Genomic DNA, 13717 nt, shown 5'->3' with positions numbered 1-13717 from the left:
GTTAGTTGATACAAGTCAGAGAAGCCTGGATCATAGGTTCGTATCGCAAAGTTAAATTCTTCCACAAACCAGGGAGGTGGTCCTCAGTGACCTTGGGAAATTCCTGAGCTATGGCCTGTAATTCTGCAGGTGACCAGACCCTATAGTCTACCAGATAACATGTGCCAGCAAGATTCTTTTATGTCGTCTCTGGTATACCATTGCCATTTACCTAGGTAAGCACAGGAGGCAGCCCCATACTTTTTGTATATGTACCCAGCAGGAGTCCCAGATGGGTGAGAATCTTCCCCCATAGCAGTCTGAGACTGTGACCATCCCATTATTATGCACTCACCAAAAGGAAGTAAGTCCTTAAGCGATCAGTTGATTAAACAAAAGACAGCCAGAATAAAGGCCTCAACCTCAACCAAAGAAGGAGGTTCTGGACCAAAAGGACTTACTGCCCAGGCCTGGGGCCACAAGGGAGGCAGTAAAGCATGAGAGACTCATGCAGGTACCTTGCTCAAACACATGGCAGCTTCGGAGCTGGGCATATCACTTCAGATCCCACTTCTGACACTAATAATGTCAGCTGAAATGACCACGGTCTGTAAAAAGGCAAAAAGCAGTTTATTTGGGGTCTTAGAACTGCAATTCAGGAATCATAGATTCTGGAGGATACCAGAATAGTGTCTCACTAGAGGAGAATAGCAGGGATTTTTATAGGAAAAGAGGGAAGTTAATGTAGGTTTACACAAGTTGTTTACCAAGAATTTGGATTGAAGGTCAAAATTATTCTATATAATATGTTTGGGTTATGGAATGCATCTCATTTGTTACTAAAGAAAGGTATGTTTTCTTAGGCCAAATAAAGTCCAGTTCTCAACATTATTCTTTCCTTTTAGCAACTCAGCAACTATATAGCAGTTTCAATTTGGAGTGTTAAGCAAAAGTCCAGCATGGGCAGCAAACATGGAGGTGCTCAGGTCATGTCTCAGTCATTCCTGACAGTTATTTTCGTACTAGAAAAGTCTTCTCCCTATTTGTTAACTTAAGATTATGATGATGCTTGATGGGCAAAGCAGGAACTCCAAGCAAGATCCCTGGTAGGATCCAGCCTTGCTTTTTTCTGGGTCCCTTCCTTTCCAGGTCATTATCATTTGCACCAGGTTCCCTGGCATGGTAGAGGAAGGTGACCTCACAAAGAAAAGGGGCTTCTGCTATTCATACAGCCTCTTCTCCCAACCCACCTAACCCTGGGCCACTGTACTTGTCCAGTTAATAATGAGTTTATCTGAATTCTTCCTTTTTTGACCTTTTCACCTGGGGGAGAAGGGGAGGCAGAACCGCCCTTGTACTTGAGTGTTAAAATATTTAAAAAATTAAAACCCCCATATTGGGGGATTCAAGCTATAAAACTGGGCTAGTTGTATGGTAAGGGAGAAGATACCATTATCCCACCCACATCAAAATAATAGAAGCAGCTAATACATTGAGTATTTAACTATATGGCAGGCACTGTGCTAAACAACCCATAAGGGAGGTAGTATTAATACTCCCATGTCACAAATGAGGAAACTGGGACCATTAGAGGTGAAGTGACTTGTCTAATAAAGATAGGAGTGTTAAGTTTTAGACTGATGTGGAGATGGGGTTAGTGCTCAAGAAAACTTTAACTGGCATCATGTTCAGACTCCTTTTGTACTTCATGGATGGGATTGTAAGTCTTGAAAATAAATAAAAATTCCAAATGAAGACTTAGTTCTTTAAATAACATTGGCATTTCCTTTGGTGCCTGGCAGGGCTGTGAGTGCCAATAGGTGATATCTTGCCAGAAGTCTACTATTTTTACTTTATTATAAGTTCTGGGAAGAATTAGGGTTGAACTAATGACAAGGACTTAGAATTGCCTCTCTCTTATTTATTCACCATTTCCACAAAAGGGAAATGCATCTGTCTTGTTCATTTCAGGACAAAGAGATAACCATGAGCTTGTCAGTCATTAGTTCTGCATGTCAAGTGCAAAAGTGACTTTTATTTTTGGCTCTTTTTTGAGTCTTTTTCTCTTCTTGGGAAGACTTTAAAAAAAACTATTAAAGTATAACATACATAAAGTTCATAGATTATAAGTTTGTACTCCATGAATATTCACAAGCTGCGCATACCCATGTAACCAGCACCGTGGTCCAAGATACAGAACATTACTAGGAATCCCCTCATTCCTCTTCTAGTCAATACCCCTCCCAAGGGTAACCACTACCCTGACTTACAACAGAATAGGATGCCACATGTGATGTATCCACTTTTCTGTTGATGGGAAATTTCCTGTTCTGACTGTTACAAGTAGAGCATTCTTTTGACAGCTATACACATGCATTTTTGTTGGGATATATACATAGAAGTGAATTTCTGGATAGTAGGATATGCATTCATTCAGAGAGAGTAGATACTACCAGTTTTGCACTCCCAACACCTATGTATAAGAGAGGCTTTGTCCTGTAAAGTTATAGCCTTAGAGTTTAATTATGAATTTTGTAGCACCTCAGGACTACCCAAAAGTTTAGTGACTCTCCTGTCTAAATCAGAAATTATCCTACCCCCATCACTTCTGTGTTATTTAGCACATAGAGTTCTTAATTACCTTACATTCCTGGAATGGAACTTTATTAATTAGGATTTTTTTCAGTTAACATTTATTGAGTTTCAACTGGCTTAGAAATTTACTGTAGTGATTAAGAGTGTGTGCTTTGGATCCAGACTGTCTGAATTCAATCTCAACTCTGCTACTTAACTAACATTTTGATCTTGACAAGTATGTAACTTCTCTGTGCCTCAGTTTCTTCATCTGTCAAATGGTAATGATAACAATAGTACCTATCTCGCAGGGTTGTTATAAGGATTAAATGAGTTAATATTTGTAAAAGTGCTTAGAACAGTGCTTGGCACATTGTGAATGCTTAATTTAGCTACTGATTACTATCATCATCATCATTATTAATTGTTATTATTTACAGAACCCCACATTGGGAGTTGTTAATGATACATAGCTATCTTAGATATAGGAACTATCCTCTAGGATCTCTTAAGTAAGGTGATGAGATGTTAAGCATAAGATTCAAGAATGAAAGTGAGAACATTCAAGAGAGGGACAAATGAAATACTATTGGAGTTTAAAGACAAATAGGATCCAGTTCTAGATGAGTGTGAAGAGTATGAAATGAAGAAAGCTTTATAGAAGGAGTGGCTTGTAAGCTGAGTCTGAATAATAGGATTTTACTCTTCAGAGATTGGGAAGGTGAGAGGGACTCCCTACCAAGGGAACTGCAAGAGCATAAGCTCAGAGGCTTAAGCTCAGAGGCAGGATTGAGAGGAATGAAGAAAGGAATTAAGTTGGAGAAATAGGTTTTGTAGATTGTAGAATGCCTTGAATGTTACAATGAGGAACTTGAACTTGGTTCTACAGGTAGCAACAACCTGCTTAAGCTTTGTAAGTCTAGAACATAAAATGCAAAAGTTAGAAAGGACCTTTAAAAATATTATCTAAATGAGGAATGGGAATGCAGTTTCTTTTTTGCATGATGGGAATGTTCTAAAATTATGCTGTGGTGATGGTTTTACAATTCTGTAAATTCACTAAAAAATCAATGAATTGTACATGCAAAATAAGTGAATTTTATGGTATGTAAGTTCACTAAAGTTATGAATGAATGAACGAATGAATGAGTAAGATCATCTCATGATAGTCCAAGCCTCTTATTTCACAAATGCGAAAGCTGTGGCACAGATTGCTGAAGTTTCTTGTCCAAGGTCAAACATCTAGCAAGTGTCAGAGCCAGCATTCTCTTTTTGTTGTTTAGTATGCATGACTGGTTCAGACTATGATAAATTGTATGGAATTATCATTGAAACAAGAGCCAAAATAATTGAGAATGCTGGATGGGTATGCAATGCTATTCTGGATAATAGTAGTAAGTAATAACACTTTATACTACCTTACTGTTTACAAAGTGCTTTTCAAGCCACCCTACCTGCTCTCAATGTAAAAATTTATATGAAGATATTGAAATATGGCAGAAGAGTAAGATGCAGAGATCACCTTCCTCCCCACAGATACATCAGAATTACATCAACACATGGAACAACTCCTACAGAACACCTACTGAACACTGGCAGAAGACCTCAGACCTCCCAAAAGGCAAGAAACTCCCCATGTACATGGGTAGGGCAAAAGAAAAAAGAATAAACAGAGACAAAAGAATAGGGATAGGACCTGCACCAGTGGGAGGGAGCTGTGAAGGAGGAAAGGTTTCCACACACTAGAAGCCCCTTTGTGGGCAGAGAATGCAGGTGGTGGAGGGGGGAGCTTCAGAGCCGCGGAGGAGACTGCAGCAACAGGGGTGCAGAGGGCAAAGAGGAGAGATGTCTGCAAAGAGGATCAGTGCTGACCAGCACTCACCAGCCCAAGACGCTTGTATGCTCACCTGCCGGGGTGGACAGGGCTGGGAGCTGAGGCTCGGGCTTCAGTCAGAGTGCAGGGAGAGGACTGGCGGCGTGAACACAGCCTGAAGGGGCTAGCCAGGAGGGAGCCCGAGATAAAGTCTGGACCTGACAAAGAGGCAAGAGACTTTTTCTTCAATCTTTGTTTCCTGGTGTGTGAGGAGAGGGGATTAAGAGCGTTGCTTAAAGGAGCTCCAGAGATGGGCGCAAGCTGTGGCTAACAGCGCAGACCCCAGATGGGCATGAGATGCTAAGGCTAATGCTGGCACCACCAAGAAGCCTGTGTGTGAGCACAGATCACTCTCCACACCTCCCTTCCAGGGAGCCTGTGCAGTCCGCCACTGCCAGGGTCCCGGGATCCAGGGACAACTTCCCTGAGAGAACGCACGGCATGTCTCAGGCTGGTGCAATGGCACGCTGGCCTCTGGCACTGCAGGCTCGCCCCACACTCTGTACCCCTCCCTTACCCCAGCCTGAGTGAGCCACAGACCCTGAATCAGCAGCTTCTTTATCCCCGTCCTGTCTGAGCGAAGAAAAGACATCCTCCTATGAGGAACACGCAGAGGCGGGGCCATATCCAAAGCTGAAACCTGGAAGCTGTGCGAACAAAGAAGAGAAAGGGAAATCTCTCCCAGCGGCCTCAGGAGCAGTGGATTATATCTCCACAATCAACTTGATGTACTCTGCATTTGTGGAATACCTGAATAGACAATGAATCATCCCAATTTGAGGAGGTGGACTTTGAGAGCAAGATTTATTATTTTCCCCCTTTTCCTCTTTTTGTGAGTGTGTATGTGAATGCTTCAGGATGAGATTTTGTCTGTATAGCTTTGCTTTCACAGTTTGTCCTAGGGTCCTATCCATCCTATTTTTTTTTTTACATTAAAAATTTTTTTCTTAATAATTATTTTTTATTTTAATAACTTTATTTTATTTTATCCTCTTTCTTTCCTTCTTTTGTTTTATGTTTTCTCCCTTTTATTCTTAGCCGTGTGGATGAAAGGCTCATGGTGCTGCAGCCAGGAGTCAGTGCTGTGCCTCTGAGGTGGGAGAGCCAACTTAGGGCACTGGACCACAAGAGACCTCCCAGCTCCACGTAATATCAAATGGCGAAAATTTCCGAGAGATCTCCATGTCAACACCAACACCCACCTTCGCTCAACGACCAGCAAGTTACAGTGCTGGATACCCTATGCCAAATAACTAGCAAGACAGGAACACAACCCCACCCATTAGCAGAGAGGCTGCCTAAATCATAATAAGTTCACAGACACCCCAAAACACACGAGCAGAAGTGAACCTGCCCCCCAGAAATACAAGATCAAGCCTGATCCACCAGAAAACAGGCACTAGGCCCTTCCACCAGGAAACCTACACAACCCACTGAACCAAATTTAGCCACTGGGGACAGACACCAAAAACCACGGGAACTACGAACCTGCAGCCTGTGAAAAGGAGGCTCCAAACACAGTAACATAAGCAAAATGAGGAGACAGAAAAACACAGCAGATGAAGGAGCAAGATAAAAACCCACCAGACCTAACAAATGAAGGGGAAATAGGCAGTCTACCTTAAAAAGAATTCAGAATAATGATAGTAAAGATGATCCAAAATCTTGGAAATAGAATAAGCAAAATGCAAGAAACATTTAACAAGGACCTAGAAGAACTAAAGATGAAACAAACAACGATGAACAACACAATAAATGAAACTAAAAATTCTCTAGGTGGGACCAATAGCAGAATAAATAAGGCAGAAGAACAGATAAGTGACCTGGAAGATAAAATAGTGGAAAAAACTATTGCAGAGCAGAATAAAGAAAAAAGAATGAAAAGAACTGAGGACAGTCTCAGAGACCTCTGGGACAACATTAAATGCACATTCGAATTATAGGGGTTCCAGGAGAAGAAGAGAAAACGAAAGGGACTGAGAAAATATTTGAAGAGATTATAGTTGAAAACTTCCCTATTATGGGAAAGGAAATAGTTAATCAAGTACAGTAAGCACATAGAGTCCCATACAGGATAAATCCAAGGAGAAACACACCAGGAGAGATATTAATCAAACTGTTAAAAATTAAATACAAAGAAAACATTAAAAGCAGCAATGGAAAAACAACAAATAACACACAAGGGAATCCCCATAAGGTTAACAGCTGATCTTTCAGCAGAAACTCTGCAAGCCAGAAGGGAATGGCAGGACATATTTAAAGCGATGAAGGAGAAAAATGTACAACCAAGATGACTCTACCCAGAAAGGATCTCATTCAGATTTGATGGAGAAATTAAAACCTTTACAGACAAGCAAAAGCTGAGAGAGTTCAGCACCACCAAACCAGCTTTACAACAAATGCTAAAGGATCTTCTCTAGGCAAGAAACACAAGAGAATGAAAACACCTACAATAACAAACCCAAAATAATTAAGAAAATGGGAATAGGAACATACATATCGATAATTACCTTAAATGTAAATGGATTAAATGCTCCCACCAAAAGACACAGACTGGCTGAATGAATACAAAAACAAGACCCTTATATATACTGTTTACAAGAGACCCACTTTAGACCTAGAGAAACATACGGACTGAAATTGAGGGGATGGAAAAAGATATTCCATGCAAACGGAAACTAAAAGGAAGCTAGAGTAGCAATTCTCATATCAGACAAAATAGACTTTAAAATAACAACTCTTAGAAGAGACAAAGAAGGACACTACATAATACTCAAGGGATCGAACCAAGAAGAAGATATAACAATTGTAAATATTTATGAACCCAACATAGCACCTAAATACATAAGGCAAATACTAACTGCCATAAAAGGAGAAATCGACAGTAACACATTCATAGTAGGGGACTTTAACATCCCGCTTTCACCAATGGACAGATCATCCAAAATGAAAATAAATAAGGAAACACAAGCTTTAAATAATACATTAAACAAGATGGACTTAATTGATAGTTATAGGACATTCTATCCAAAAACAACAGAATACACATTTTTCTCAAGTGCTCATGGAACATTCTCCAGGATAGATCATATCTAGGGTCACAAATCAAGCCTTGGTATATTTAAGAAAATTGAAATTGTATCAAGTATCTTTTCTGAACATAACGCTATGAGACTAGATATCAATTACAGGAAAGATCTGTAAAAAATACATGGAGGCTAAACAATACACTACTTAAGGACAAAGTGATCACTGAAGAAATCAAAGTGGAAATCAAAAAATACCTAGAAACAAATGACAATGGAAACACGACGTCCGGAGACGTATGGGATGCAGCAAAAGCAGTTCTAAGAGGGAAGTTTATAGCAATAAAATCATATCTTAAGAAACAGGAAACATCTCGAATAAACAACCTTCCATTGCACCTAAAGCAATTAGCGAATGTGGAGCAAAAAAACCCCCAAAGTTAGCAGAAGGAAAGAAATCGTAATGATCAGATCAGAAATAAATGAAAAAGAAATGAAGGAAACAGTAGCAAAGATCAATAAAACTAAAACCTGGTTCTTTGAGAAGATAAACAAAATTGATAAACCATTAGCCAGACTCATCAAGAAAAAAAGGGAGAAGACTCAAGTCAGTAGAATTAGAAATGAAAAAGAAGTAACAAGTGACACTGCAGAATTACAAAAGATCATGTGAGATTACTACAAGAAACTCTATGCCAATAAATTGGACAACCTGGAAGAAATGGACAAATTCTTAGAAATGCACAACCTGCCAAGACTGAATCGGGAAGAAAGAGAAAATATGAACAGACCAATCACAAGCACTGAAATTGAAACAGTGATTTAAAATCTTCCAACAAACAAAAGCCCAGGACCAGATGGCTTCACAGGCGATTTCTTTGAAACATTTAGAAAAGAGCTAACACCTATCCTTCTCAAACTCTTCCAAAATATAGCAGAGGGAAGAACACTCCCAAACTCATTCTACGTAGCCACCATCATCCTGATACTAAAACCAGACAAGGATGTCACAAGGAAAGAAAACTACAGGCCAATATCACTGATGAACATAGATGCAAAAATCCTCAAGAAAATACTAGCAAACGGAGTCCAACAACATATAAAATCATCATACACTATGATCAAGCGGGGTTTATTCCAGGAATGCAAGGATTCTTCAATATACACAAATCAATCAATGTGATATACCATATTAACAATTTGAAGGAGAAGAACCATATGATCATCTCAATAGATGCAGAGAAAGCTTTCAACAAAATTAAACACCCATTTATGATAAAACCCCTCCAGAAAGTAGGCATAGAGGGAACTTTCCTCAACATAATAAAGGCCATATGTGACAAACCCACAGCCAACATCATCCTCAATGATGAAAAACTGAAAGCATTTCCACTAAGATCAGGAACAAGACATGTTTGCCCACTGTCACCACTCTTATTCAACATGGTTCTGGTAGTTTTAGCCACAGCAATCAGATAAGAAAAGGAAATAAATGGAATCCACATCAGAAAAGAAGAAGTAAAGCTGTCACTTTTTACAGAAGACGTGATACTATACATAGGGAATCCTAAAGATGCTACCAGAAAACTACTAGACCTAATCAATGAATTTGGTAAGGTATCAGGATAGCAAATAATGCACAGCAATCTCTGGCATTCCTATACACTAATGAAAAATCAGAAGGTGAGGGGGGAACGAGGGGAAGATGGCTAAGAGTAAGATGCAGAGATCACCTTCCTCCCCACAGATACACCAGAAATACTTCTACAAGTGGAACAACTACAGAACACCTACTGAACGCTGGCAGAAGACCTCAGACCTCCCAAAATGCAAGAAAGTCCCCACATACCTGGGTAGGGCAATAGAAAATAGAATAAACAGAGACAAAAGGATAGGGACGGGACCTGCACCAGTGGGAGGGAGCTGTGAAGGAGGAAAGATTTCCACAAAGTAGGAAGCCCCTCCATGGGCGGAGACTGTGGGTCATGGAGGTGGAAAGGTTCGGAGCCGAGGAGGACAGCACAGCAACAGGGGTGCGGAGGGCAAAGTGGAGAGATTCCCACACAGCGGATCAGTGCCGACTGGCACTCACAAGCCCGACAGGCTTGTCTGCTCACCCACCGGGGTGGGCAGAGCTGGGAGCTGAGGCTCAGGCTTCGGTGAGAGCACAGGGAGAGGACTGGGGTTGGTGGCGTGAACACAGCCTGCAGGGTGTTAGTGCACCACAGCTAGCCGGGAGGGAGTACGGGTAAAAGTCTGTACCTGCTGAAGATGCAAAAGACTTTTTCTTCCCTCTTTGTTTCCTGGTGCGCAAGGAGAGGGGATTAATAGCGCTGTTTAAAAGAGCTCCAGAGACGGGCGTGAGTCGCGGCTAAAAGCGCGGACCCCAGAGACGTGCATGAGATACTAAGGCTACTGCTGCTGCCATCAGGAAGCCTGTGTGCGAACACAGGTCACTATCCACACCCCCCTTCCAGGGAGCCTGTGCAGCCCGCCACTGACAGGGTCCCAGGATCCAGGGACAATTTCCACGGGGGATTGCACTGCGTGCCTCAGGCTACTGCAACGTCACAACGCCCCGCACTCCATGCCCCACCCTCCCTCTGGCCTGAGTGAGCCACAGTACCCGAAGCAGCTGCTCCTTTAACGCCGTCCTGTCTGAGTGAAGAACAGACGCTCTCCGGAGACCTACACGCAGAGATGGGGCCAAATCCAAAGCTGAGCCCCTGGGAGCTGTGAGAACAAAGAAGAGAAAGAGAAATCTCTCCCATCAGCCTCAGAAGCAGCAGATTAAAGCTCCACAATCAACTTGATGTACGCTGCATCTGTAGAATACATGAATAGACAATGAATCATCCCAAATTGAGCAGGTGGACTTTGGGAGCAAGATTTATGATTTTTTCTCCTTTTCCTCTTTTTGTGAGTTTGAATGTGTTTGCTTCTTTGTGAGATTTTGTCTGTATAGCTTTGCTTCCAACATTTGTCCTAGGGTTCTATCTGTCCGTGTTTTTTCTTAATAATTATTTTTTATTTTAATAACTTTATTTTACTTTATATTCTTTCTTCCTTTCTTTCCTTCCTTCCCTCCTTAAGACAACGAATCATCCCAAATTGAGGAGGTGGAATTTGAGAGCTAGATTTATTATTTTTTCCCCATTTCCTCTTTTTGTGAGTGTGTATGTGTATGGTTCTGAATTAGATTTTGTCTGTATAGCTTTGCTTCCACCATTTGTCCTAGGGTTCTATCCATCCATGTTTTTGTTTTTTTAATGTTTTTTCTTTATAGTTATCTTTTATTTTAAAAACTTTATATATTTTATCTTTATTTTATTTTACTTTATCTTCTTTCTTTCTTTTTTCCTTCTTTCCCTCCTTCCTTGCTTCCTTCCTCCCCCCTCCCTCCCTCCCTCCCTCCCTCCCTTCTTCTTTCTGTCTTTCTTTCTTTCTTTCTTCTTCTATAATTCTTTCTTTTAATTTTTCTACCCTTAATTCTGACCGTGAGGATGAAAGTCTCTTGGTGCTGCAGCCATGAGTCAGTGATGTGCCTCTGAGTTGGGAGAGCCAACCTCAGGACACTGGTCCACAAGAGACCTCCCAGCTACACATAATATCAAACGGTGAAAATCTCCGAGAGAGTTCCATCTCAATACCAGCACCCAGCTTCACTCAACGACCAGCAAGCTACCGTGCTGGGCACCCTTTTCCAAACAACTACCAAGGCAGGAACACAACCCCACCCATTAGCAGAGAGGCTGCCTAAAATCATAATAAGTCCACAGACACCCCAAAACACACCAGCAGATGAGGACTGGCCCAGCAGAAAGACAGGATCAAGACTCATCCACCAGAACACAGGCACTAGTCCCCTCCACCAGGAAGCCTACACAACCCACTGAACCACCCTTAGCCACTGGGGACAGACACCAAAAACAATGGGAACTATGAACCTGCAGGCGGCAAAAAGGTGACCCCAAATACACTAAGATAAGCAAAATGGAAAGACAGAAAAACACACAGCAGATGAAGGAGCAAGATAACAACCCACCAGACCTAACAAATAAGAGGAAATAAGCATTCTACCTGAAAAATAATTCAGAATAATGATAGTAAAGATGATCCAAAGTCTTGGAAATAGAATAGACAAAATGCAAGAAACATTTAACAAGGACTAGGAAGAACTAAAGATGAAACAAAGAATGATGAACAACACAATAAATGAAATTAAACATTCTCTAGATGGGATCACTAGCAGAATAACTGAGGCAGAGGAACGGATAAGTTACCTGGAAGATAAAAGAGTGGAAATAACTACTGCAGAGCAAAATAAAGAAAAAAGAATGAAAAGAACTGAGGACAGTCTCAGAGACCTCTGGGGCAACATTAAACGCACCAACATTCGAATTATAGGGGTTCCAGAAGAAGAAGAGAAAAAGAAAGGGACTGAGAAAATATTTCAAGAGATTTTAGTTGAAAACTTCCCTAATATGGGAAAGGAAATAGTTATTCAAGTCTAGGAAGCACAGAGAGTCCCAGACAGGATAAATCCAAGGAGAAATATGCTGACACATATTAATCAAACTGTCAAAAATTAAATACAAAGAAAACATATTAAAAGCAGCAAGGGGAAGAAAAAACAAATATCGCACAAGGGAATCCCTATAAGGTTAACAGCTGATCTTTCAGCAGAAACTCTGCAAGCTGGAAGGGAGTGGCAGGACATATTTAAAGTGATAAAGGAGAAAATCCTGCAACCAAGATTACTCTACCCAGCAAGGATCTCATTTAGATTTAATGGAGAAATTAAAATCTTTCCAGACAAGCAAAAGTTGAGAGAGTTCAGCACCACCAAACCAACTTTACAAGAAATGCTAAGGGAATGTCTCTAGGCAAGAAAAACAAGAGAAGGAAAAGACCTACAATAACGAACACAAAACAATTAAGAAAATCAGAAAGGGAACATACATATCGATAATTACCTTAAATGTAATGGATTAATGCTCCCACCAAAAGACACAGATTGGCTGAATGGATACAAAAACAAGACACATATATATGCTGTCTATAAGAGACCACTTCAGACCTAGAGACACATACAGACTAAAAGTTAGGGGATGGAAAAATATATTCCATGGAAATGGAAACCAAAAGAAAGTTGTAGTAACAATTCTCATATCAGAGAAAATAGACTTTACAGTAAAGAGTATTACAACAGACAAAGAAGGACAGTGCATAATGATCAAGGGATCGATCCAAGAAGAAGATATAACAATTGTAAATATTTATGCACCCAACATAGGAGCACCTCAATATGTAAGGCAAATACTACCAGCCATAAAAGGGGAAATTGACAGTAACACATCATAATACAGGATTATAATACCCCACTTTCATCAATGGACAGATCATCCAAAATGAAAATAAATAAGGAAACACAAGCTTTAAATGATACATTAAACAAGATGGACTTAACTGATATTTATAGGACATTCCATCCAAAACAACAGAATAGAAATTTTTCTCAAGTGCTCATTGAACATTTTCCAGGATAGATCATATCTTGGGTCACAAATCAAGCCTTGGTAAATATAATAAAATTGAAATTGTATCGAGTATCTTTTGTGACCACAATGCTATGAGACTAGATATCAATTACAGGAAAAGATCTGTAAAAAATACAAACAAATGGAGCCTAAACAATACAGTACTCAATAACGAAGTGATTACTGAAGAAATCAAAGAGGAAATCAAAAAATACCTATAAACAAATGACAATGGAGACACGACGTCCAAATACCTCTGGGATGCAGCAAAAGCAGTTTTAAGAGGGAAGTTTATGGCAATAAAATCCTACTTTAAGAAACAGGAAACATCTCGAAAAAGAACCCAGCCTTGCACCTAAAGCAATTAGAGAAAGAAGAACAAAAAAACCACAAAGTTAGCAGAAGGAAAGTAATCACAAAAATCGGATCAGAAATAAAGGAAAAACAAATGAAGGAAATGATAGCAAAGATCAATAAAACTAAAAGCGGGTTCTTTTAGATGATAAACAAAATTGATAAACCATTAGCCAGACTTATCAAGAAAAAAAAGGAGAAGATCAAATCAATAGAAACAGAAATGAAAAATGAGAAGTAACAACCGACACTGCAGAAATACAAAAGATCATAAGAGATAAAAACAAGCAACTCTATGCCAATAAAATGGACAACGTGGAAGAAATGGACAAATTCTTAGAAATGCACAACGTGGCAAGACTGAAAGAGGA

At 40.1% G+C, this 13717-nt stretch overlaps 1 protein-coding gene across 1 annotated transcript in view; it reads left to right on the top strand.

Annotated features, from left to right (window-relative positions):
• Nucleotides 1-13717, top strand: part of MTMR8 (myotubularin related protein 8) — a 275747-nt gene that overhangs the window by 34678 nt on the left and 227352 nt on the right. The gene's annotated exons all lie outside the window — the stretch shown is intronic.

Source organism: Globicephala melas, chromosome X (assembly GCF_963455315.2).
Source record: "Globicephala melas chromosome X, mGloMel1.2, whole genome shotgun sequence".
NCBI lineage: Eukaryota > Metazoa > Chordata > Mammalia > Artiodactyla > Delphinidae > Globicephala > Globicephala melas.
This window is presented reverse-complemented; position numbering and strand designations above follow the sequence as displayed.